The 27,971-nt window shown below is 37.5% G+C and overlaps 1 protein-coding gene across 4 annotated transcripts in view; it reads left to right on the top strand.

The window, feature by feature from the left end:
- Positions 1-27,971, top strand: part of LOC145284964 (FMRFamide receptor-like) — a 1,154,906-nt gene that overhangs the window by 562,340 nt on the left and 564,595 nt on the right. For 2 of the 4 annotated variants that reach the window (XM_080134068.1, XM_080134067.1), the window contains exon 3: positions 1,346-1,416. The exons of the other annotated variants lie outside the window; for them this stretch is intronic. The gene's annotated coding sequence lies outside the window, so the exon portion shown is untranslated. The remainder of the gene's footprint in view (positions 1-1,345; positions 1,417-27,971) is intronic. 4 annotated transcript variants of the gene reach the window in all.

Here is a 27,971-nt window from a genome sequence, read left to right as displayed (position 1 = left end):
TTGCGCAAACTTGCAGCACAAGAAACAAAGAGATAAAAGAGATACACTCCATGATAACAAGATGCGTGTCGGCAAAATGAACGTGTAAATACGAAAGCGAAAAAGCCTGGCTAGCGCCAGTTTGAGGTAGCGAGAACAGAGACAATTAAAAAACAAATATATGTGTAAAAAGATAATTAAATTGCGTTCATTTTGAAGATCCACGAATAAATGCATTTTTGTTATTTTTACAGATTTATTTACTTGTTATTTTGTGGCAGTGGGTGACAGTATGGTGGTTCGAAAAGTTCGAACTGTAGTAACATAGTTAAAAAGTAACGGTAACGTTTCAGTGTATTTATTTTAGATTCCACGGCCAAGGAAAGAAAATTAAACGTTACATGAAATATCTAGTCAGAAAAGAGTGACGTAAAAACAAACCTTTCGAGGGAGATAACTTAACCAAAACTATCACTGAATACATTGTCTGCTTCTTTTCTCTTCGTCTACTAACTTTTGAATATTTTTCTCGGCAGACACTCTAAAAATTGTCGACATATTTCTGATAACGAACCAAATATCCCAGATATGAAACGTAACCTGGCCATCACAAGTAAGTGACTGAACTCTTGATAGGTTGATGTATGAACTTGGAGATCGTAGTTAAGGAATAATATGTGCGTGCATTCAATAGGGAATGCTTAATGATAAGATCGAACTGTACTGTGACATCAAAAGGTGAATATGAAATAATGTTTTTGTATAGTGCTGATATTCGAATACGTAGAGGACGGGGATAATGTTTTTGGCCCGTTGACTCAGGTGTCCACCGTAATTATCTCGAATAATCTCGTCAAAAATGACTGAGCACTTTAGAGAGACACGTATGGCCGACACAATTAAACAGTAAAGGTCACATTGCACGAAGAATGATGCTGCTACTCTAAACGATGACATTTAGTAACAACATGAAGCTGGACACTACACTAAATGAATCCTCGTCCAGGAATACAGAAAGATAACGTTACTACCATGAAACTATATCATAAAATCGTTAATAAATCAGTGAAAAGAAATATATATTTTCATTTCTGCATTAACCTTAAATTTAAAAAGTAAAGAGCTATTTAATGCAATAACCTGATATATTTTATATAGATATTAAGTCTTAGCCTCACGAAGAATTAAATTGATTAAAATGATAAACGTTTGTTCAATATTAGAATACTGTTGTTTATACTCATATCGCCCTAAAAAAACGATTGAAACGTGAACGTTAGCGGTTACCATTTTGAGGTCGTGCATAATAAGGAACTAAGAATTGTGTAGCGAGATGTCCGTACTAATTACATTTATACTTTTGCAGGTTAGTACAGTCTGGAAAGAAGGAAACGGAGAAGAACTAGTAAAGGCTAGCAGTCTGAGGAAGGAACATATGTAAGTAGAAGATTTTTCAACAGTAAAAAGATGTACTTTTCTTTCTGTCGGTCTAGTTTAGTATATGTACATCGAGGGGAGTTCACTTTCCATGGCAAGCAAAACATGCAGAGGTGTGTAATAATTGCGATGATGAAATAAGAGATAGATCCTAGCCCGTAAATGAAAGCATCTGTTAGATTATGGATTCTCTTTGGATTCGGTTTAAGAGTGAGAGATTAATGGTAGATGCTCCATAAAATAGGGAAAATCTACCTCATTTATAGTTGGAGTGTGGCTTTGAAAAGATATAGGATACTTTTTCGAGTAGTAAATTTTCTATCATAATAGACGAAACACAACATATTGGGAGCAGTCCTGGTAATATACTCAATGTATTTGTTCCAATTCATGTTACCTGTGAAAGTTACGCGTATAAGTTAGAAGCGTGGACTGTCAGGTATTGTTTATTTGTGGCAGCAATCGGTGGTTGAGAAGGATTTTTTAGTTGATAAAGGAAAGAAACTTAGGAGTAAATACAACCAACCAATTGCGGTTTCATTCTCCACTGAAAAATTTTTTCTAACGTTTCTGTGATTGCCTTGGATATGTCCACGATTGTTGTTTTCTCATGTCTAATATAAAGTGAAGTTGTAATCAGAGTTTTTTTTTGTCTGTTTCGATTTACTCAAAACCGCACACACCTCGTCTTCTCATGTATCGTTCTCTTCTTCCTCTTCTACTTCTTGCTCTTGTTCTTCCTTTTTTTTCTTCTCAGTCGTCAGAAGCGTCGTCTTTGTCTTGACTACGTTTTTCCTTCTCCGTTCTTGCTCACAGTGACCCGTTTTTATGCTAAGCTGAACTCTCGTGTGTACGAGAGAACACGAGATTTTGCGTGATTACTTGGCAATATTAACCGGCCGCCGCCATCTTGCCATTTGTCTTTGGACGTGCCCGCTTTGCAGAGTGCACACCTCGAGCGTTTGTCAGGTAAGCCCGTCTGTTCGCAATTTATTACACACTCCCCCCTGATCTCATTATCACAGAAAGAGCAGGGAGGCGGTGGCCTTTTTCTTCGAGTGCTTCTTCGGAGAGGGGGATTCGGGGCTTCATCATCGTCTGCGCTGTCTTCCGTGACACGAAGGTCGGCGAACCTAAAGCTGAGCATCGCAGTATCACTGTCCGGGTCTTCATCATCAGCAGGAGGGTCAGTACTTTGAAGGCTACCACTCTCAGTGTCGCTGTGCGTTGAAGCCGTCATGAAACAGAATGATGGGTCGCTGGTCACGGATTCAATTTCACTATCTTCGTCAAGCGGCAGCTGCGTTTGAAATACTGATCTTAAGTCTTTAATATGACGAGGTACTCCATCAACTCGCACCGCCTGCGGGCTGATCACTTCAGTGACATGACCCGTTCCGTAGCGAGTCGTGCACTGGCCTCGGGGTTTTTTTAACCCAGACGACATCTCCTTCTTTTATGTTCTTTTGTGGTGGCTCCGGTTCGGGTAGTAAGCTGCTCTCCAAACCTCTCACCCTGACACGGTATGTATGTAGCGCGTTGGCTGGCGCGGTGGAGGGTGAAACATCGTCCTTAGGGGTGACGTTGTACCAATAGACTGCTTCAGGTACCGTACACCCCTTCCGCGCTGCGATTGTCTTAACACTTCTGTGATTGCGCTCAATAATCTCGTTTCCACTGGGAACATGGGCACACCGAAAGCGCAGATGGACACCCCAGCCATCTGCAAACTGTTTAAACGGCTCACTAACAAAAGCGAGGCCATTGTCGGTTAGTATCTCAGAAGGAGGGCCACGCTCGAGGAACACACCTTCCAACTCATGGATAATGGCAGCCGCGTCCTGCCGGCGAAGGGGCCGCCACAATGAAAACCTAGATGGTCCACAGTCGATAAGCGTCAAAAAATGCCTCCCGTTGTAGTGCGTTATGTCCATCGCAATCCTATCCCAATTACGCTTCACACTGAGTATTCCCTTCTTCCACCGGACAGGTGCTGGGTCGATCGATCGGCAGGTGTTGCAGCTTCCCACAACAGATTTCACAGCCCTCCGAGACACAGAGGGGTCAACCAATCTGGCGAAGTAAAGCGTTCGGTTTACACCGGGGTGCCCGCTTTGGCAATGGACATCATTAATATGCTCCGGGCTGAGTCCATGTCCCACTGAAGCGCAATTTACAGGTGCTGACTCGTTCACTTCTTTTGGCAGGTCTAGCCAACGGCGTGTCACTCTGGTCAGACGATCCGCCTGATTCAAACAGGACTGCACCAGTGTCACATCTATGACCAAGTCGTATTCCTTAGTGGTTTCGGTTAGGGTAGCAAGCCGCCTCCGGATCAACATTTCGGCCGACGCCTTCGTTGTCAGACGTGCTTTTCCGTTCAAGGCATTGGTCATCCACCGATGCACACACGTGGAATCCGTGATGATGTGAAGGATTCTAGCCTGCCACTGAAGCGCTAGATTGACTCCTTTCAGTGTAGCCTCGAGTTCAGCTAGGTTTATATGCTTGGCGTCATTCTCCAGCCGAAGCCAGCAGGCATCTTCTATTATCCTTCCGTCGACCGCCAGAGCAACGCCAAGGGCAAGTGAGCTGGCGTCTACCCAAACTGTAAATTAACTCCCATCGACGCACCAGCTCCCCTGTACAGGGTCATCATTGGTCACTCTGGCCACAACTTCCACCAGCATGCTTCGCAGGGCAGGATCATGCACCTCATCGTCCCATCCAGTTGACATAGAAGTTGCCCGTCGCTTTATGGCCGCTACAGCCACTCGGAGCCACCCACACACAGGGAAGTGACCCACCAATTTTCCGCAAATGGAAAACGTGCTCCGACGTGTGATGGTAGATGGGATTTCCGGGATTTCACAACTCCTTCCCCATTGAAGGCCATCTGCACTTCCGCTCACCTGCAGTCCGAGCACTTTCGCCCCGTCCTGTAGCCGCTCCGGCTCCTTGCACGACAATCCGAAGCGCCGGAAGTGTTCTTTGACCGCCTGGGCAGACAGGAGGCTCTCATTGACAAAAATGTCGTCTATATACGACGATGTCGCATGTTGCACCGCTTCATCTTGACGCCGGATCGCCTGCATGATTGCTGTCATGATGTTAGGGGCTACATTCAGGCCGAATCCTAGCCTGGTCAAGCAATAGCGATTTCTTTTGATCACCACCGTCTGGAACGGCCACAGCGATTTCTCAACACGTATTTGCAAGTACGCTCTTCGCAAGTCCAGTATGGCTGCTTCCGCACCCTGCCGCCGCCACTCCCGTAGTTTATGAGCACAGACATCAGCCCCCGCAGTGTGTGGGTCAACGTATTCATTAAGTTCCCGGTAATCAAGAACAGGTCGAACTTTCTGCTTGTTCTCTTGTGTGACAGTCATCAGGGGAATAAGCCCCCGCGGGGGCCCGAGCTCATCCTCTGGGTATGGAACTAACCAGCCATTATCCAGCCACACTTGAAGTTCTGCCTCGTACTGCCCCCTAAGCCACGCAGGAGGGGGATACTCTGTAAGTCGATTCCGCAATGACACTGGTGGCTGGTCGCCTGCCCATTTCCAGGACGCTGTCCAAGTGTTTGTGCCCTTATCGTATTCTGCATGGAAGTCGGGCTCATCGAGAGTGATTGCTGCACACATTTGTTTGTTTGGTCGAGAGAAGCTCACATCACCGGCGCCGTTCACAGTAATTCCGCCTAGCTGTGTGATAGCGTCCATTCCAAGGAGAAGGTCATATCCGAGCAGCTCCCCATCGACCACTAACACCGTCACAGCAACCGGAGAGCCATTGTCAATGCTGATATGAACAACGCTGACCCCACAACACACCAATGAGCCTTGGCCGACAGTAAGTACAGGGATCCTTCGTTTCTTCCATGTGGCGCAATATTCCTTTCGAAGAAGGGTTTGGGTACAGCCGGTGTCAACCAACGCTGAACGTTCACATCCATCAACTTGAACTGTTACTGCAGGCAGCGCTTTGTTCAATGCCGCGTTGGGGAGGGTGCTAGCGCTGCGGCGTCCTCCCCTTTCCCGTTTCCCGGACAATTCCGCGCTATGTGGCCTGGCTTATTGCATTGGTGACACCGTATTACTTGTCGTGCTCCATAATTAGGGGTGCGCCTTGTACCGCTTTTGCAGTCTCTGGAAAAGTGGTTGGGGCCACCACAGGTATAGCATCGTAGACCCTTCGTTGGCGAGTACAGAGTGTCAACAGCTGCGGAGACTAGTTCTCGATCGTCTTTCAAGATGTTTCGTGCTCTCGCCAATAACTCCTCCAATCTAATCTCAGTGAGTCTTGACGATGCTCGCAGCAGTCGACTTGCCTCATCCGGAAGTCCCGACAAAAAGGCGCATGCCAATATGCGATCACTTGCACCGCCGAAGGGAGTGGCAAGCTTTTTCAAGTCGGCCATGTAGACATCCACTGTCTCCCCCGGCCCAACTCGGCGTTCGGAAAACTGCCTCCAGGCGACAAAAGGGTCTGTACTAAATGCCCCGTATAGCGCTTGTGTAATCTGCTCCATGGTCGGATCCTCCCCTAGCTGCTGGTACACGGCATAAGCCCCTTTAGTGAGTCTCAATGGGATAACCATAGCTGGGTCTTTAATCTTGCACAACCGGCAAACGCGCTCAGCCTTTTCCAGCCATTCGACCACCGAGGGACCAGTGGGGGAGCCATCAAATTCCGGAATTAATCTGATGTCAAATTTCTCCATACCAAAGCCGAAATAGCTTGTAATCAGAGTTTTTTTTCTGTCTGTTTCGATTTACTCAAAACCGCACACACCTCGTCTTCTCATGTATCGTTCTCTTCTTCCTCTTCTACTTCTTGCTCTTTTTCTTCCTTTTTTTTCTTCTCAGTCGTCAGAAGCGTCGTCTTTGTCTTGACTACGTTTTTCCTTCTCCGTTCTTGCTCACAGTGACCCGTTTTTATGCTAAGCTGAACTCTCGTGTGTGCGAGAGAACACGAGATTTTGCGTGATTACTTGGCAATATTAACCGGCCGCCGCCATCTTGCCATTTTTCTTTGGACGTGCCCGCTTTGCAGAGTGCACACCTCGAGCGTTTGTCAGGTAAGCCCGTTCGTTCGCAATTTATTACACAGAAGTTTTAACCGTTAAATATATCTGCAACACAACTGGATTATGTAGATCATTTATACATATTAAGAATGCTAAAAATCCGAGGATTAACCTCAATTAATACGTGTTTTATAGGCTAAATGAAGTACGATGTTTATGTGTTGTGGGGGTAAAAATCATCCCTATCAGAACTAAGTGGAATCAACAAGTCCTATAAATACCACTGGTGTCCAAGACTAAATGGAGACATTCATTCCATGTTTAACCCCATGCTACGAACACGCTCGTCTCATACTTCTTTAGTGGCTTCTGTATTCTTTATAATAAATACATATTATATGTTATACACGTTAAACTACTTGTGGTTTATTTCATTTGTGATCCCTAGACAATAAGTAAATTCAATTAACTCTTCAGTCTCAATCACTTAACTTTTTTAAGCAATAGTTAGGGGTTCAGTAGTTTGGCTACACTAGAAATACGTGTAAAAGAAGTTTACAAACTTTAATTAAACTATTGGTTTATATTAGTACATTATCAAGTGACCGAGGCAATTAATATTATTATCATTGTTATCGAAATGTAAATGTTTTTGAATAAGAAATAAGCAGTGAATATTCCAATAGAAATGAAGAATTTGAAAAGATCAAATGCTTATGTCTTGAGTCGTAATGGAATTCGATTTGTAAGCGAAGCTAGTTTAGAATTCCAGGAAACAATAACACATAGAATTTGCATAACCAAACTTTACTTAAGAAGAACAATACGGTTGACTTCTGATGTTAGAAAGAGTTGAATTAACAAAGGAAGTATTTTGATATGCACACCTTAACGGGTTAACGAGTCAGTCAGGGTTAAGGTAAGAATCTGAGTGTTGGAATTCACAATCACGAAGTTGAACAGTATCTGGAACGCCCATGGAAACTATCTGGCAAGGTATAGAGAAACGTAGATTATAGTAAGCATGTAAACTCTGGAAAGAGATCTAGACTGATTTAAATGTTCATGCATACATACATACATACATACATACATACATATATACATACATACATACATGCATATACATATACATATACATAAAATAAAAATACCAGCGATGGGTGACTTTATGTTGTTTTGAAAAAAGAAAAACCGAATGAATTTATGAAATGATCAACGTTTCGTCCCTATTGCAAAGGACATCTTCAGGATATTAAAAGGAAATATGCAAACAAAAAAAAAAGAAAAGGATCATAGACCATACGAAAATGAGAAGGAAGCAGTGTTAGAATCCTATCCATATCGGGAAGGAAACTATGTGTATGTAACTTCCCGATATGGGTAGGGTTCTAACACTGTTTCCTTTTCATTTTCGTATGGTCTATGATCGTTTTCTTTTTTCGCATTTTTCCTTTTAATATCCTGTAGATGTCCTCTGCAATAGGGACGAAACGTTGATCATTTCATAAATTCATTCGGCTTTTCTTTTTTCAAAAAATACATACATATATATATATATATATATGTGTGTGTGTATATATATATATATATATATATATATATCGTGTGTAAATATGAGCATATCCTATATATCGTTTTATTGCTGGCCAATATTTTTTTAAATTTTGAAATTGCTATGAAACGCAGAGAAATTAAATTAAGTATACTGAAAGAGCATAACAGCGTTCTTTATTTCGTTGATTTTTGTGGAAATTGAACAAATATTTTGCTTATTTTTCTATTTTCTTTTATTTCTAAAAATGTATATTTTCAGTAATTAAAACAGTTTTACAAAATAACTAAAATCTTCGTATATTTAGCAGTCGTGTGAATAATGGCATTTGTAGAAGTTTAGGCTTCTTTCCCTGTAATCAAGATTTCGAATCTCACTAGATTCAGCCACTCTGATGAGTCATAAGCCACGAAACACGTGTTAGTGGATGATTATATTTTAAACAATATATACGCTGCTTCCAATTTGGGGGTACAAAATTGGTAAAAAAGAAAATTGTTCCCAACTCATATTTATGTAAAAATGCACTTCGGTAATAAAATAATATTCTAAATCCATATTTCTATTTATATGAAATTAAGAACATATCTAGTAAAAATATTAACCAAAAAAAAAAACAGAACGAACTTCACATTATTTTGTTTGAGGAAATATGTATTTATCAACATGACTCACATTCTTTAAACTGACTTTAAATATCCTCTTCTAAACTGATGATGTACCTCGGCGGATTTGAGATGATGTAATGCTATAGGAAACTTCAGAAATCTTTCTCCAAATTTCATTCTTTGATGAAAATTTAACACTTCCTCATAAACTTTCATCTCTATTATTGACCAGAACTGCTCAATTGGATTAATATCCGCAGACCAAGGTAACCATGTCATCATATTTTCTCCAATAATGCCTAATGACTTAAGGTAGGATGTCGTAGTCTTGGCTGAGTGGAATGACGCATTGTCATGCATAAAAATCAATTTGCTGGGACGCGGCAATGGAAGGTTATTAAGCCATTGTGATAAATGTTCATTTAAAAATATAATATAAGACTGATTTTCAGTTTGATATATAATATTCGAAATGATCCAATTTCTTCATCGCAGATTATTCCAGCCAATAACATGACACCTCCACCTTCCTGTTGACGAGGGAATCGATAAGGTGTAGGGAATCCAAGAGCGCTAAAAACTTTGACTGACCTATTAGGCCCATCAATCTGTCCTCACGATGAAATATTTTAAAAGCTGTTTTTTATGTGGCAGGGATATCTCTAGAGAAGGCCCTAATTTACCTTATATGTGCTTCCGGTTTGCACTTACTTACACCACTGCATTTATATTTGCCCTTTATCGGCCCCATAACAGCGGAGTTACTATCTTTAAGAGCATATCTGAGAAAATAGACCACATCCTGTCTGTACATACCTCGGCTAACATCCACATCTGTGGTGACTTCAACGTTCATAACGTGGAATGGCTGACCCACTCAAATAAGACGGGCGGTGCGGGGAGGTTCTGTCATGATTTTGCCATTGCTTATGACCTCACTCAGATTGTAGCGAGCCCACTCGTGTGCCCGATAATACAAGTCAATATGCAAGCCTTCTATACCTTTTTCTCTCAACTTCCCCTACGCTATGCTCATGTACCGTTCTTTCTCCTCTAGGATCCTCCAACCTCTTCGTGGTATCAGTTAAGATAAAAATTAAATGTAATAAGTCTCCAGACGTACCCCTCCACCGTACTGTATACCGATACTCCATGGCTGACTGGGATAACTTCCGTACATTTATATCTGATCTACCTCTGCATTCCATGTTTAAAAAGGACGTGTCCTCTATAGTATCAGGCCTGACTGAATGGTAAATTGTAGATATAAAATGATTCATACCACTTAAAAATTTCCAACAAAAATCCACCAGCCAGTCATGGTTCTCCCCAGAATGCGCTGCTGCTATCGCGCACAGAAATCACTTTTTCCATAGCTACCAACGTAATAGATGCACTGAGACTAAAGCTGTTTTCAGGAACGCCAGCAACTATTGTAAAAGAGTAATAAAAAATGCAAGAGAGCTATATGCCCAGTCTGTTAAACCAAAAGTAGCTGATCAGCAGCTTGGTTCCCGCCAGTTTTAGCAAATAACAAATAGGATCCTGAACAGAAGTGTGCGTTCTATCATAACCATTATCAACGGACCTGAGGTCATCTCGTCAGCTTTAGACACGGCCAAACTATTTGCTAAGAACTTTGCAGCTAATTTTACCCTATGCGACGTAGGCCATCAACTCCCCATATTTCCTCCTAAAACACAGAAAACGCTAGGTAACATACAAATATATGTGCATGAGGTCTCAAAGCTAATCAAGAACTTTGATTCCAGTAAAGCAACTGGCCCTGATGGCATCCCAATTATAGTGTTAAAAAAGCTTCAACCAGAACTTGCTCCCATACTTACGAAATTGTTTAAGCGTTGCCTTAAGGAGAAGTGCTTTCCAACGCCCTGGAAAACCTCATCAGTATGCCCTGTATTTAAGAATTCAGGTGATAAGTCATCTCCCTCTCAGTACAGACCAATAAGTCTCCTGTGTGTCATGAGTAAATTGCTGAAACCCATATTAAATAGAGAAATAGTCAACCACCTCAGCAGAAATAACCTTCTTAGTGACAGGCAATATGGTTTCCGATCTGCAAGATCTCCCGCAGATGTGCTAACGGTTATATCTCATAGAATTAGTTAATCTCTTGACAAAGGCTTCCTTTCCAGGTCAATTGCTCTTGACATATCCAAGGCCTTCGACAAGGTATGTCATAAGGCTCTATTCACAAGATTTCCAGCTACGGTATAACTGGAAATATTCTCTCTCGCATTAGTAAATTTCTCACTGATAGGCTCATAAGAGTAGTGGTCGATGGACAAAAATCAGAAGCCTGCAGTATTAATGCTGGAGTCCCACAAGGGTCCATTCTGGGCCCAACTCTCTTCCTGATCTCCCTAAGCACATACTTAAATGATTCGTTGACATCTATGCTGATGACACGACCATCTACGGCAACACATCAAAGGCTGTAAATGACAAAGCTCTCGCTGATTCTCTCTCCTCTGATCTCGAGCGCGTGGTTCAGTGGGGGAAGACGTGGCTTTAATGCATCTAAAACCAAATCCCTATCTTTACATCATCAACGCTCTGATCTCCATCTGGCCTTAATTGAAATGGATGGCTCTCGTCTAGGAGAAGCCTCATGTTTTGACAAGCTGCTGGGCTTACCTTCACTCCTGATCTGAAATGGAACACGTACATCAAGTCTGTTGCCAAGGTCGCTGGAAAGATGGTGGGATCCTTCTACCGCTCCAGAAGATATCTCACTACTGATGCAATTCTCTATCTATATAAAAGTCAAGTACGTCCAAGCATGGAATACTGCTGCCATATCTTGACAGAGTACAGAATAGATTCGTGGCTTAGTGGGGGACGCCCTTTTCTCTTCCCTGCAACCTCTCACCCACAGAAGAGACGTTGCAAGACCCTCTGATGTGAAGGAAAGTATTTTTTCAAAACTCCGCGGATTAAGGACTATCCACTTATTAAGTGTTTCCTTTTCAGATTTAATATGTTTTTAACTCTTTTCCAAAGTGTTTTTTAACATGTTTTATTAATTATTTGCTCTTATTATAAGCTCTGTCTCCTATTTGATTTTATCGAGCTTTTACATCTGGTTGAGATTACTTTATAAATATTAATTCTTTAATACTTATAATATACTTTAGTTTTACCATCTTGGATCATTTTGGTGAATTTAATTGTAATTTATATATATATATATATATATATATATATATATATATAGAGAGAGAGAGAGAGAGAGAGAGAGAAAGAGACAGAGAGATAGAGAATTTAAATTAAAAGGATAATTGAGAAAAACTATTTAGGCCATTGCAAAGCGAAGCTAAATGCTTTCCATCAGAAGATGAGAAAGTTAATATTAATACAAAATGAAAATATAGAAAACAAATTGCTTGTTTGATTCTATCCCTTCTTATCTACTGATCCGAAGCAGTTACCTTCAAAATGCGATCATCTAGAGTAGTTTTTTCTTTATTTTTTCTGAGGATATAACAAAGTTACGTATATAACTTATATTCATCATTTTTCATTTTAATTTAATTATTTGCTCCTCTTAATAGTGTTGAGCTATGTCTTATGTTAGTAATGTTTTCTTTGTATAAAGATTAATTATTTTATTATATAATAATTACATATATTTTATTATATAATAATTACATATATGTATGTGTGTCTTATTTTTCTCCTATTAACCTCATTGAATATTTTACGAAATAATCATTTTGTCGTTTTATTGCACACACACACACACACACACACACACACACACACATACACACACACATATATATTATACATATATATATACATTATATACATATATATATATATATATATATATATATAAAGAGAGATAGTGGTTAGTAAAAAGAGAGGGGTAGAGAAACAGTAGTGGGGTTGAGGTATGGTCCACATTATGCTTAGCCACGTGTTGAAATTCACATCAGTGGAAAATTTCATCAGAAAAAAATGTAATAATTACGAAAATATATAAGATTTCTTACGATTCTACAGCAAATGCAAATCCTTAACCAATTAACCTACTTCTTGATGTCTTCTGAAGTATGAAATATTCAGGTGTACACATAAGGAGAAGAGGGTGAGGATGGAAAGCATCGGGTTTGTTTTTGTGTAACCGTTTAACCGTTGTTAATTCCATATCATCGTTTGTGTGATTGTTTATCGTTAAACGTTTCTCTCCCTGACGATTTTTATACAATATTTGTGTTTATTAAGTGTTTATTTTTATACAATATCTGTGTTTATTAAGTGTTTATTTTTATACAATATTTGTGTTTATTAATTATTTATTTTTATACAATATTTGTGTTTAATAGGTGTATATTTTTATACAATATTTGTGTTTATTAAGTGTTTATTTTTTACAATATTTGTGTTTATTAAATGTTTATTTTATACAATATTTGTGTTTATTAAGTGTTCATTTTTTTACAATATTTGTGTTCATTAAATGTTTATTTTTTACAATATGTGTGTTTATTAAATGTTTATTTTTATACAATATTTGTGCTTATTAACTGTTTATTTTTATACAATATTTGTGTTTATTAAGTGTTCATTTCTTTTACAATATTTGTCTTTATTAAGTTAAAGAATATCATGCTTGCTTTTATTTTGATTTTTGAGCAAATCAAAGGCCTTCACATCCTATGCAAGGAAGTAAATATTGTCACGGAACGGTAATAGATTACTGTAGTTGAGGAGATATTTAAAGCTGATTGAAAGTTGCGAGGCAAGATGTTTGTTCACGTTAATTTGAAATATTTCTCTGTTATTACTGCCAAGAAAACAAGGAACCGGAAGGAAATTCCCAAAGCAGTCTCCAAAGTAGAAAATAAAAATATTAGCCTCAAGATTTTCTGGCATCTGCACAATTCTACAATATAGACGTTTTAAATGCCAATGATGTGGACGGTTCGGGATATTTTGTTTAGGTGCTCCAAGTGCATGGGATGTCATTCCTTAGAAACGTCTATAAAATAACTATGGAGTGAGGCAATTTACGTCAGTGAAATATCCATTAATTTGAACATCGTTTTTTTCCAATAGAAATAATCTGTTACTTGGTGAACGCGCTTAACTATAACAATAATACCATTAACAGTGGAATAATTGCAGTCATCGGTTTAAATTTAATTGCATGATATCAGCGATGAATGAAAAAATAGAAAGCAGTAGTTGGGAGTTTCTTACTATATTTTTACTATACTGTAAATCGAAACTCTCTCCCGAAACAAACGCATACTATCTACCGTATGATACAAGGCCAAGTAAATGTATGATATAAGGCCACATATGGTCTGTTGTTATTGTATACGAAAAGCATACCTTTGCGATTCCCCAGTGGTGTCTCCCTGGCGCAGTGCAAGCTGCACACGTTTCAATTACTGGCGATATAGACCTCCGGTGACCTCCGGTGACCGTTTTGCGAATTAGTAATTAAAAAATTAGACTATCACAAGACACAAATCATGATATTACGTCGGTACATAAACGGCATTGAGATATGTGCACGTTTGGAAATTTCTGTACAGAATCCACTTTTCATCTCTGGTAAACACTCAATTCAATAAGGAGGCGGTACGGCAGCGAGAACAAAGCGATACGTGAAACGGAAACAACGTATTTGGAACTCAATTGCTCGGCTTGAATTTCCACTTATGCGGTACATGTACAGTCTAACTGTTTCATAGGAAAGGTTGAACTATATTGCAACTTCATTATATGTTTAACTACTGTCTTCTATAATAGATGCTCTCGGAACTCCGTTGTTCAAGACCTGTAGTTTACTGCGAGGTGCGTCAGGGGTTAAAAATATCTCCCGAATAGAATGTTTAAACCAATGCCTTGCAGTACCTATATGTACAGCATATGTCCCAAACGCGTGACATGATGCAACTGTTTATAAGCTTACTTTGAAGTCTAGACACTGCCATGCTTCAAATATGTGCTTGGCTTAAATCTCATACCCAGTAGGGTGCGCTGCGTTTTATAACAGCTAGTGTTTTATTTTTCTGCTCTCACAATTGGAAAATAATTGTTCGCGTATTCCGAATATAACTCCACGTCATTTAAGAGTAGATGAAAACGGGCATTACTTTATATATATATATATATATATATATATATATATATATATATATATATATATATATCTGTGTGTGTGTGTGTATAAAATCTGGAACGCTTCCAACAAACTAAACTGAGGCAGTTACTAGCGTTGAGACTACTATCATGGGTAAGACACGTCCACGGGTTTAATAATTTTAAGCCACGAAAATGTTATATGAAGAACTGTCAAAGAGTGTAAGGTCCAAAGGAAAAGAAAAAAGAAACGATACAACAACAATCGCTTCTGATGATACTGGGATGCATTGATAGAAAGCGCTTGAGTAGAATATGGCGGAACAGCAACGTTTTGGCGCCATTTTTTAAGCATGTCAGCTGACATAAAAAGAACGCTCGGCGAATGAAAAAGAATTCCAGGAAAATCGGAACAAATAATAACTGTGTCGTGTTCAAACAGGTGTGCCTTAATAACGACTTTCTACAAATATATATATATATATATATATATATATATATATATATATATATATACGAGCAAACAGTTAATAAAACATGTTAAAAAACACTTTGAAATGAGTTAAAAACATTTAATCTGAAAAGGAAATACTAGATAACTGGATAGTCCTTAATTCGCGGAGTTTCGAAGAAATACTTTCCTTCTCGTCAGAGGGTAGGAATTAGCAAAATGTGGGATCGGATTTTGCATAGAAAAGTATTTGATGAAACAACAAGTAAGTCAAAGATCTTACTTGAAAACAAAAAAAGTGAAGCAAAGGGAATATGGTGAAGAAAAGGGTAATTACACATGAATGCATAGTCTGGTGGAAGATAAATAATCCAGTAACGGTAAAATCCAAATATATAACTTCAAGAAAGTTAATTGAATTTCCATTTGCACAAGTAAAATCCAAAAGTCCCGTAATTGGAAGAAGATGGTCCATAATAATCCAAAGGCAGAAATCCATGGAAAAATTCACAAAAATGTGTACAAGAAAAAAAAGGAAAAAATTCCAATAATATTAATAAAAGAAAAATAAGATATGCTTTTCATTTTACTGCCGAGATAAAAATCATCACAGATTATTTGTTTATAGTGGGGAGGGTTTTGTGTTGAACCAACCACACTTATTTATATTACGGCTAACCTTTGTCGATGCAGATTACTGCCACAGGACAGAGTAATCATTAGACCGCAGTTTTTACATTAGAGTATCTTTTTTCAAGATGCGTTTCTTAACGAAGACTTGGGGTGCATCTGCTCCAGTGAATTAATGCGCACCTAGATACCAACCTGGAATTTTCTACAGGGTCGGTTTAGTCATTATGCAATTATAAATGGTTAAACTTCAGGAAAAAAGGCAGCTGTGCGTTTCTATCTCACGCGTAAAGAGTTGTATCGAATGACTTTTTATTGAAGAAATGAAAAAAAAGTGACGGACAATAATGTTTAAATTTTTCCTTTATTCTTAACTAGCAGTTCAGCCCGGCTTTGCTCGGACCCTTTGTACTGTTCATAACTTGCCCTGCGTGTGAATACACTTGATGTAAGATTTCAAATGTTTAGACCAACAATTGACTGAGTAATTTCATAGAGACTACAGAAGTCATTTTTTTTCAAACTTTGACCCCAATTTTGACCCATTAATATTTATTATTTTGGTCTCAAATTAAAATAAAAAGTTTTATCCATGTTCAAGTTACCTACATCTAAAATATCAAGTCTTTAAACCCAAAATTCTCAGAGGAATTTGGTAGAATCTGGAAATGTCAACTGTTTCAACTTTGATCTTTTGACAGCCAAATTTTCTCCCCAAAACTGATTAAAATTCTTGCCGCGTGCCTAAATATCCGCTATCTCTTAATTTAAAATGTTTAGAGCCAACCTTTGCTGAGATTTTGCTAGATACGGCAAAGGTCAAATCTTTAGAACTAAGAGCTGTTGGCAGCTCAAATTTTTGACCCAAACCGATTAAAAAGCTTGTCCTATCTCTGAATACCCTTTTGGCTGAGTAATTTAGTAAAGACCAACAGGTCATTTTTTTCAAATTTACCCCAATTTGTACCCCTTATTTTGGGGGCTTTAATCAAATTATAAAGTTTGATCCATGTCAAAGTTTTCTACATTTAAAATTTCAAGTGTTTACACTCAAAATTATCGGAGGAGTTTGGTAGAGTTTTCAATGGTCAAATCGTTGAATTTTGACGCCTTGACAGTCAGATATCTAACCGAAAACCGATTAAACAGATTTTTCCAAATCTCACTCCTCTTTTCTTATTGCTTTTATATTAAACTAGCATGGGTGCTCGGCGTTTCCCGGGTATTTGGAGATGTATGTTGAGAAAAAAAAAGTGGTATTTTTTTTTTATCTTTGAGCTCTATTATGACCCCTTAACATTTATTGTTTTGGGCTCAAATTAAGTTATTAAGTTAGATCCATGTCCAATGAATCAATATCTAAAATTTCAAGTGTTTAGACCGAAAATTGTCGGAGGAGTTTGTTAGAGTTCTCAAAAGTCAAATCGTTGAACTTTGACCCCTCAACGCAAAATATCTGTCCGAAAACGCATCACATCGATTTTCCCAAATCTCATTACCCTGTATATCAAATTTTGAGCCTGTAGATTTAAAATCGACAGTTATTGCGTAGGGAAATGTACACTCGCAAACACACAGATACACGGATACACAGGCAAACAGACAGACACTTTCACTTTTATAGATATACTAGTATGGCTACCCGGCATTGCCCGGATATTTGGATATGTATGTTGAGCAAAAAAAAAAAAAAATAAGTGGTCAATTTTTTAAACTTTGACCTCTATTATGACCCCTTAACATTTATTGTTTTGGGCTTAAATAAAGTTATTAAGTTGGATCTATGTCCAATGAACTTATATCTAAAATTTAAAGTGTTTAGACCCAAAATTGTCGGAGGAGTTTGGTAGAGTTCTCAAAGGTCAAATCGGTGAACATTGGCCCCTTAATCGCCAAATTTCTGGCCGAAAACGGATCACATCGGTTTTCTCAAATCTCAGTACCCTGTATATCAAATTTCGAGTCTGTAGACTAAAAATTAACAGAGTTATTGCGTAGGGAAATGTACACACACAGACACACAAATACACAGATACACACACAGACACGTTCACTTTTATAGATATATAGATAACTGCAGGCAATATATGTGACGATTTGTGCAACGTAACGACATATGGCGTTAGTTAGTTACGAGTTACGAGTTAAACGTGGACAGTACAAAGTGGGTCAAAATTTCGTACTACAAGAAACTTTATGAGTAAATGGCGAAACCTTCCCGTGAAGCACTTTCAAAACTAAAGTTGTCATAATAATTGTTCGACTGGTTTCATTGGTAAAATTTATGTTACTTAGAAAATTCATCCAGGGGTATTTTTAGCACTAAGTCCAAATAGCTTTGTCATAATCATACATGTTATTCTGTGGTGTTATGTTGTGTAGCAGGGGGGTTCATATTGGGGACACATTAACGGGGATACATATAAAGGGGACTCAGGACAGATAGCGATGATGATGAGGAAGACATTTGTACATATTACATCATAATGACCACTTGGACGCTTCATATTAATACGGACTGGGAGATATTGATACAGCAGTTTTTATACACATATAGAGAGGAGGAGTAGAAGGAGGAGGAGATACTTCACTGATGATGATGATGATGATGATGATGATGATGGTGATGATGATGGTGATGATGATGATGATGATGATGATGATGATGATGATGATGATGACACATAATACTTGGAAGGGTAAAAAAAAATTCTTACAAGATGATGATAAAAATCATTTGCATTTTATCTTGTAAGGAATGACGAAACAAGACAACAGTTACACGAATAGTTGGTTTCTTTAGTCTTCAATCGACCGATCGGTGATGTCAAGAATTTAAACTTTGGTTTACATGGTCTAATTTCCTCCCTTCGCTTCTAAGCGGCCCCCTCTCCAACTGACTCCCACTCATCAACTCGTTACTTCAACTGTCAAACTCCGAACCCAAAATTCCTATATTGAGAAATATCCTTTGTTTATCATGTAAGAAGTGTGTTTATAAACGTGACTAATTTTCACGTGGCCTTACATATGTTTGTTAAAACACGCGTTTGGCAAACAAAAGAATCCCCAATCCTAATTCTAACCTACTTTTAAACAATATATTTTAACTCGCATTGTGCATTCATTTAACTGACATATTTAATATTCAGATTTCTAAAAGAATTGTCAATCTACTCTTTTGCAAACATAAACAATATTTAACTATTTCTAATAGAATTAACAATGGAATTTCTAACATTCCATTTTCCATTAGTATCTTCTTTAACACTTGCCTACAGGGTTCGATTCTAGTCTTATCCTAATATCATTTTCACTTATCTAGTATGTCTTCTTACTTACGTGAGAAGGGATAACCCTTTTATATGACATTTACACGTAAGACAGTTTCACCATTGCTTGATACTAATTTTTGAAACATGCTAATATTTTACCCTTCCCTGTAGTAAAAATAACTTATATTAATAGTGCAATTAAAATGGATAAAGCAGTAACCTTGTGTTGGTTTAACAGGTTTTTTTTTGAAAGGAGAAAGTTTTATTGGAGTATAAAAATCACAATAAAACCCCAGTCGCATGCATATCCCCGTTAGGAGATATGACGACGTCAAGTTTTTGCAACTCTTAGAGAGAAGTGACAATTAACTCGTTCATACAGCGCCTTGAGTTCCTAAATTTGTAACCCATTTGATACTAACCACCCTGAATATCTTTTTAAATTCGGTGATCTATAGAGAACCGGAGTATAAACGTGATTATGCCGTACAGCAATTATGCAGTATAACAAGGAAATGTCTTTGTGCGTATTACTGAGAATTATAATATTTACAGTCTTAAACGATAACGTTGTTGCCCTAGAAAGACATCATTCCATGTCCGTTTGATGAAAACCGGTTTTTTTTTACGTGCAAACCACTTACAAATTAGCAAGTTGTGTACAAATCTCAAGAGCAATAACAGCCTTCTATTATGTCTTAAAGTAGCACAATATTCAAGCAGCGATGCACCGCTGTACAACTCGTGCTCTCTACCGATGGAAATGTTGGCTACAAGATCATTGCCAGCACCATCAAAATACTAATCCAAACGGGCGCTGCTCAACGAATTTTCCAACAACGATGATAGCCCTTTTTAATCAAATTAAACTCAAAACAAGGCACAGTGCAACTTTGAAGTAGGGGGCTACTATTAGGGACATAAGTTGCAAGGGCATTATTAAGAGAGATAAGTAGCAAGATGTTTGTTCACATTATACTTGAACGTCTGCATATCAGCAGAGTTGGGAAAGAAGAATCCCGGAAGGGAGTTCCAAAGTCTTGCAGTTCTGGGGAAGAAACTATTGGAGTAAAAGGCTTTCTTACACCGAGGGGTCTCTGATCTAAAGGTGTGGAATTAGTTGCTTGTCGGATTAGTTGGGTGTAGTCATGCCGATCAGGTACAAGTGTCTGTAGTTCATCAGAGCATTCACCATTAAAGTATTTGTAGAACAGGCAGAGGGATGCAACATTTCGTCGATGGGACAGAGGCTGAAGTCTTGATAGTTCAGGATCTATCACTTTGACGACTCTCTTTTGAACCCTGTCCAGGAGTGAGAGACAATCCGCAGATGGACCAGCCCAAATGTGAGAATAGTACTCCATACATGGGCGAATTGTGGCCTTATAGAGGTACAGGATACTTTCAGGAGTAAGTAATTTTCTAGCACGGTAGAGAGAGCCCACCTTCTTTGCAGCAGCCTTGGCAATGCTCTCAATGTATCTAGTGCAGTTCATATTCCCTGTAAACGTTAGGCCGAGGAGTTTAAAGGAAGTACTTTCAGGTAATGTGTCCTATGCCATTGCTATTGGTGGTAGAGAAGGTTTCTTGTAGTTATTGAAGGAAACAAGCTTAGTCTTGGCAGCAATTAATGTAACCATCCATTTTTGTCCCCATTCTACTACAGATTGGAAGTCATCCTCTAGTGTTTCTGCCATTTTCTTGGATATGTGTTCATTTGTTTTCCCCTCCTGCCTGTTATAGAGAGTGGTGTCATCAGCAAATATACCCATCTCCGAAACAATTTTATTAGGGATGTCATTTATGAATATCAGGAATAATGGTGGTCGAAGGATAGACCCCTGAGGCACTTCCACGTTAATTCCATATTGTTAAAATGTACGACGGTCGGGGAAAAATTCGATTCTTCTCTTACTTAAGAAGGATTTAATTACAATCAGTATTCTTCCTGTGATACCATATGCTCTAATTTTCCTTAGAAGACCATCGTGTTATACCCTGTCAAAAGCCTTAGATATATCCAGGGCTACGGCTCTACCCTTCCCTGTTTTGTCCAGTGAACCGTATATACGTTCAGAGATTACAGTAAAGATATCTGCTGTTGAACGGGCTTGTCTAAATCCATATTGTTTGTCAGTTTGGAGTTTAGCAGCTGTTAGCTGTTGGACTAGGGCTTAATTAACTAAGGACTGAAATATTTTGGCGAAAAGCGGAAGGAGGCTAATGGGGCAATAATCAGTGGGTCAGTTCTTTCACCAGAATTCTTGAAGACTGGTACCACAGAAGCAGTTTTCTATCAGTCAGGAAAGCAAGATTTGTTAAGGCATTTATTGTAAAGTTTGGAGAGAGCTAGAGCAACTTCAGCAGAGCAATTTTTAATAGCACATCCGGGATTAGATCTGATCCGCATGCTTTTGAGATGTCTATTTTTTTATGATACCATGTACCTGAGATGGGGTGATTTTCAAATCGTCTAGTGTGGCGTCTGTCCACAAAGGAAAATCGGGGAGGGAGGGAGTGGTGTGCCGGGTTCAGTGTGGAGTTGGAGGCAAACCGACTGGCAAGCAGATTTGCCTTGTCGGTTGCCGTGCAAGTAACCTCATGATTATTTGGAAGTGAGGGAATCGTTGACTGCCTATTGTTTACTACACTGTTGTGGATTTTCCAAAAAATCACGGCTTCCGAATTTTTGTTCTTCAATGCGTTTTCTGGTGGTTTCAGTGTAATCTGTCTTAGCTGTAGCTATTACTGTATTACAATTACTTCTACCTTCTATATACTTCTGTCTGTCGGTTGAATCTACGGAATGCACGCTGCCTTTGAGCAATGGAAGATGCACAAGTAAAAGAGTGAGGCTTGCTATAGAATTTCCGTATGGGAACCTGTGCTTCAATTGCAGTTTTGAACCATTCAGTGGTCTCATTTGTACACTGTTCCGCTCGAAGAGAAAAGATATTTCGCCATGAGGTATCTCTGATGAGTTCCCTTATGGCTTCCCAGTCATCCTCTTTGTAATACCTCGTTGTTTTAAGTAGTGGGTCTTCAGTTTTAGGGCGAAAATTTATAGTGATTTCTACCATTATCACAGCGTGATCAGCATTCCCGAGTGGGCTGTGGGCATTTGTTGTACAATCATCAGGATCCGTTGTCAGAAATAGATCTAGAAGTGAGGCAGTTGATCTTGCATGTCTGGGAAACGTGTGGGAAATGTAATCGTCTTAGATAGAGAATGAGATATAGAGAAAGTAAGTGTTGGACTACCAGCTACATCTGTGTAATTAGAGACTCTAAGTCAGTTATTGTGGTGGACACTGAAGTCACCAACTACATGTACTTGTGCGCTAGTAGTTGGCCTAAAAGTCAATATTAACCATGGATGTGATGAAAAGTGTAGTGATCTCTAGGTGGCATTAGATGGTCTCTGGCAGACCCTGGGTGTGGCGGCAGGACTCGTCGCTAGCCTACAAGTTCAAAGAAGCTTAGGCTTGGCTTTAGAAGGATTACTACGCATTTGTACCCGTCTCTCACTGACCCTCCTGCTCCCCCAACCTGAATTCCTTGGACTACTTCGTAGTGAACATCACCAAAATGACCTCCCACAACACTAAAGCCAGCCTTATCGCCGCCATTCACCGAGCATTCTCCGAGTACCCGTCGACGCTTGTGGAAGTATCGGACCCTATAAAGGCAGTTATTCAAACTAAAGGCGGCTACATTAAATGCATATCAGCTCTACTACATCATATAGTAACATGAATTTATTTTTTAATAAAACGTTTTAATATAAAGATCTAGTTTTCTTTACGACGACTAATATAATGATCTAACCTGTACATATTTGGGAAACCAAAAAACTAATCGCAATGCAACAATAATCCTTGTCAAACCTTATATTTAAATAAACATCTTTCTATATATGATCGTAGATGACTTTGGGAATAGCTGTCAAAATTATATCCCTACCTAATACTGAGTTTAGATTATTTAGATAAATGTATATTTGTTTTGACGACTTTCGCACCTGCCTATTCCGGACAGACTTCACTTGTATACGATTTAATCTAGACACAGTCGGTTATGACTATAGTCTCTATTGAGGTAAAAACATCTATATATATTATTATTAATTTGTTTATCTATTATTATTAATATGGTGGTACCAAAAATATAAGAAACTCTTTTAGCAACGAATGCAATAATGAAAAATTAACCCTTACATTGCTATATTGAACATCAAACGAAATGGAATATTGATCGATAGACGAGTATATATATATATATATATATATATATATATATATATATATATATATCCAGCTCATCGTTCGCACTCGACATGTAAACTTATGTAGGTTTTCGGTATGGTGACAATGTTGGGGGTGCCTATTCCAAAAGCCGTTCTTAACATGGGGAGGTTGGGGGTGTCTATTCCGAGAGCCGTTCTTCACATGTGTAGATGTGAGTGTTTATTCATTGTAAACGTTCTATAAATGTCGACATTCCCAATGTGAACGCTAAGTTGGACTTATGTAAAAAAATAACAAAAAGATATACCAAACTGACTTTTTTTCGTTTAAAAATGGAATTATTTCCCTTTCGTTAATAACTTAAAAAATATATATTTTTTGTGTTTTATATATATGAAGTACAATTGTTGAATGTTCTTCTTTTAATTATATTCGTTTGGGGTGGGGCACAATTAAAAAAAACAGATTTAAAGGGAAGCTAAATTTGTGTTTCCCTTCCATTTTTGCAACAGCCGTAAAACAGCGCATATTTAGCAAGTTTTATCGTAAGTTATAAACATCTAAATCTAATTACATTATATTAGAAACCGGGCGACCCATAAAATTCTGGTAGTTGAGTATCAAATCTGCTTAAAATATTGAAAGAAAAAGAAAAAAATAGACCCTCTCCCAAACATAATTTGGTTTCGTCTTTCCCTTAATAAGGGGGATTAATTTACTAGGATTTGTACTAGAAGCTGAGCACTTATTAAAAATTTTTAATTGTTGACTTTTTTTTTTTTTTTGCATTTTGGTTTAATTCGTTTGTTTCCAATCGCTGATAGTCCACTCAAAGAATTGAACAAAAGAAAAAATTAAACAGAATCGTACTCATGCAGAATTTGACCCGCCCCATGGATTCCAATTATTGTTGGGGTTCGATCGGCAATCACCGGATTCAACCGAGCGTTGTTCAAATGTTGAAACACTAAACGAACATTTTATTTATTTTTTTGCATAATTAATTAATTAATGATGGGAATATATTTTCTGTTTATTTTCTTAACATCTGTTGACAAAAAAATAATTTATGCATTCTCTTGATAAAATCAAAATCGAACGTTCTCTACTTTCACCTAACTATTTACAGTGTTCATATAAACTATTCATCTGTTCTTTTTATAATAAATAATCTGTTTTCAAGAGAAAACGTTTACTTCCAACTTTCTTTTAAAAAAGTGCATGTTTTCCTGAAAAACAAACAAAAAACTTTTGCGTAGCAATTTATGGTAAAAGATTAATTTATTGTGTGTGGGGAGACAACTTGTACTGATTAATAATAATGGCAAAAATAATAAAAGTAAATAAACAATACAAAATCCAATTTTTCTTGAGGGTACAGCTAGTATATATATATATATATACATACATATATATACATATATATATATGTATATGTATGTATATGTATGTATGTATATATATATATGTATGTATATGTCATCATTGTCTGCCTTTGGGACGTAGGTTTTGTATACGAACATTTTATTTAAAAAAAAATCCAGCCATTTGAAACGCGGTTCTGTTAATTTGGAGTTTTTGTCTGATTCTATGTATATTTTGTTGTAAATAATGTGTGAAGTTCGTCATCATTGTCTGCCTTCGAGACGTAAGTTTTTGTGTACAAACATTTTATTAAAAAAAAAAAACAAACGCAAAAAAACAACTCCAGCCGTTTGAAACGCGGTTCTGTTCATTTGGATTTTTCGTCTGATTCTATGCATATTTAGTTGTGAATAATGTATGAAGTTCGTCATCATTTTCTGCCTTCGGGACGTGAATTTTTGTGTATTTAGTTTGTTTTGGGTTTTTTGTTGTCAAACTCATTGAATTGTACGCATCACCTTCATCCTGATCATTTAGGATATATGACTTTTTGAACGCTCCTTCATGCCTATTTTACACAATGTGCATGTGTACGTGGGTGTATTCATATTTAAGTACATGCTTATAATGTGTGCCTCTATGTATGTACGTTTGCAAGTGTGTGTACATGCTTATGTATGTATGTGCGCATTCTGTGTGTATGCATGTATGTGTGCATGCATCTGTTTCTTTCTATGTGTATATGGGGTGAAGAGGGCTCCTGTAAGTCATGGTGAAAGCAACCCCTCTAGGAGAAGGAAATCTTTGATTTAAAAAACCATAAAGCGGGGGACCAGTACCCGCATTAATCTGGTCTGCAGTTTAACTTGTTGCTGGCTATCTTGCTCTTGCTTATTGCTGGACCTCAACATTTTGAACCGAGCGAGAGATTTAGCTCTCGTACAAAGCTAAATCTCTGTAACATCATATTTGTATAGATACTCCCTTAGGCATGTGTCTATAAAATAGTCCTATAGCAATGGAAAAGTTGTGACGCGTGTAGGCTTGAAATGCTGGAATCATGTAATAATTGATCTGCCATCATTATATGTATCCGTGTGTGTATGTGCGTATATGTGTATGTTTATATATGTACTTGTGTATGTATATGTATATATATATGTGTATATGTATGTATATATGTATATATGTTTGTGTGTGTTTGTATGTATATATATATGTTTGTTTGTGTATGTGTGTATATGCATGTGTATCTATGCATATGTGTACGTTTGTGTATAAATGCATAGATATGTATATATATGTATATGTATTTAAATGTATATGCATATGTGCATATATGTGTACGTATTTGTATGTGTATATGTATGTATATGTGTGTTTGTATTTGTATATGTGTATGTATATATGCGTATGTGTTTGAGTATGTATGCATGTGTGTATGTATATGTATCATGTATAGTGTATGTATGTATATATGTGTGTATGTTTATGGATATATGTGTGTATGTGTGTGTAAGCGTGTACGTATCTATATGTATATATAGCAATGACCGTCTTCAGTGTCATGTCTGCTTGCATGTGTGAAATCGTCGTTACCACTAAAAACTTTTTTAAAAAATGAATAAAAAGTCATGTTAGGGGTACTGGACTTTAAGTGTCTTAGGGAGTGGTACTCGTCTAACCAGACGTTGCAATCATATATATATATATATATATATATATATATATATATATATATATATATATATATATACTCGCCTATCGATCAATATTCCATTTCGTTTGATGTTCAATATAGCAATTTAAGAGTTATTTTTCATTATTGCATTCGTTGCTAAAAGTGTTTCTTGTATTTTTGGTATCACCATATTAATAATAATAGATCAACAAATTAGTAATAATATATATGTAGATGATTTTTACCTCAATCAAGACTATAATCATAACCGACTGTGTCTAGATTAAATCGTATATAAGTGAAGTCTGTCCGGAATAGGCAGGTGCGATGGTCGTCAAAACAAACATACATTTATCTAAATAATCTAAAATCAGTATTAGGTAGGGATAGAATCTTGACAGCTATATTAGGATGGTGCTGGGCATTGCCCTATAGTAAAATACACTAGAAAATTATGTTTTTATTAATGCAAATTTCGTATTCATTATTATAATATTTTATTGGATCCAATATATAGTAATGATTTTAAAAGTTAAAAAAAAACGTGTGTTACCACCGAGAATCGAAACTAAACCATTTAGCTTATGATTTATTATTTTAGTTGACATTGATGCTATGAAGACATGTCTGTTGCAAGACTAAAAACCAATTACTATTACGTTACGCATGCATATTCGTAATATCATCGTTCGACCTTCACCTGGAAAATTCCATTTATTTCATTTTCACATTTTGCGAGTTTTTCCCCTTTTTTCCAAATATAAAGTGTTGCCGGGTTCGAATACCCTATAAATAAAGTTTCTATTGACCAAAACCTGGCAGAGGAGTTTGTTAGATACAATTTTTTAAGAAAATATACATTCGCATACATAAATATATAAAAAAAATATGTGTGTGTTTACTATAATCTTTTACGCAAATATTACGCAAGTAAAAATCAGGTAGCATTAATATCAGTACACGTAATAGTTGACTTAATATGATTACCCTATAAGAAAACCGAGAAAACAAATAGGGAATTCATTAAAATGTATTAAAAGAATATATAAATTAGCTAGATCTTTTTTCAGATTAATGCAATTCCTGGACCCATATATAGCAAAGTAGTATTTTCTTATAAATAAATTGAAGACGGGGTTTTAATATGAATAGCAATACACAAAATACCCAAATTTATATATATATATATGTGTGTGTGTGTGTGTGTGTGTGTGTGTGTGTATGTGTGTGTGTGTGCGTGTGTGTGCGTGCGTGTGTGTGTGCGCGCGCACCTGTAAAGACAAAAACACACACACATATCACACATATATATCTATACAAATAAAAATGAATATGTATGTATGTGGTTTACTGTTCTGGAGTACTTAACACCCCTAATTATGATAGAAGGGTTCGTCTGGCACTCTGAAAGCGAGATATTTCCGCCGTCGAGAAGAAAGTACACGCGTTGTACAACTCCCAGTGACCAACCGGACTCTTTCACCTTATAATTTTGACCCACTTAACAGGATCACAACATTGGCGACGTATGGATTTGAAAAACGTCCCACAGAGATCTCATTTGGATAAACGACCGACTTCTGTTAAACAAACT

The sequence above is a fragment of the Euprymna scolopes genome, chromosome 9, assembly GCF_053919585.1.
Source record: "Euprymna scolopes isolate OS-2025 chromosome 9, ASM5391958v1, whole genome shotgun sequence".
Taxonomy (NCBI): Eukaryota; Metazoa; Mollusca; class Cephalopoda; order Sepiida; family Sepiolidae; genus Euprymna; species Euprymna scolopes.
The sequence above is the reverse complement of the archived record's forward strand: the minus strand, read 5'-3'. Positions and strand labels throughout refer to the sequence as shown.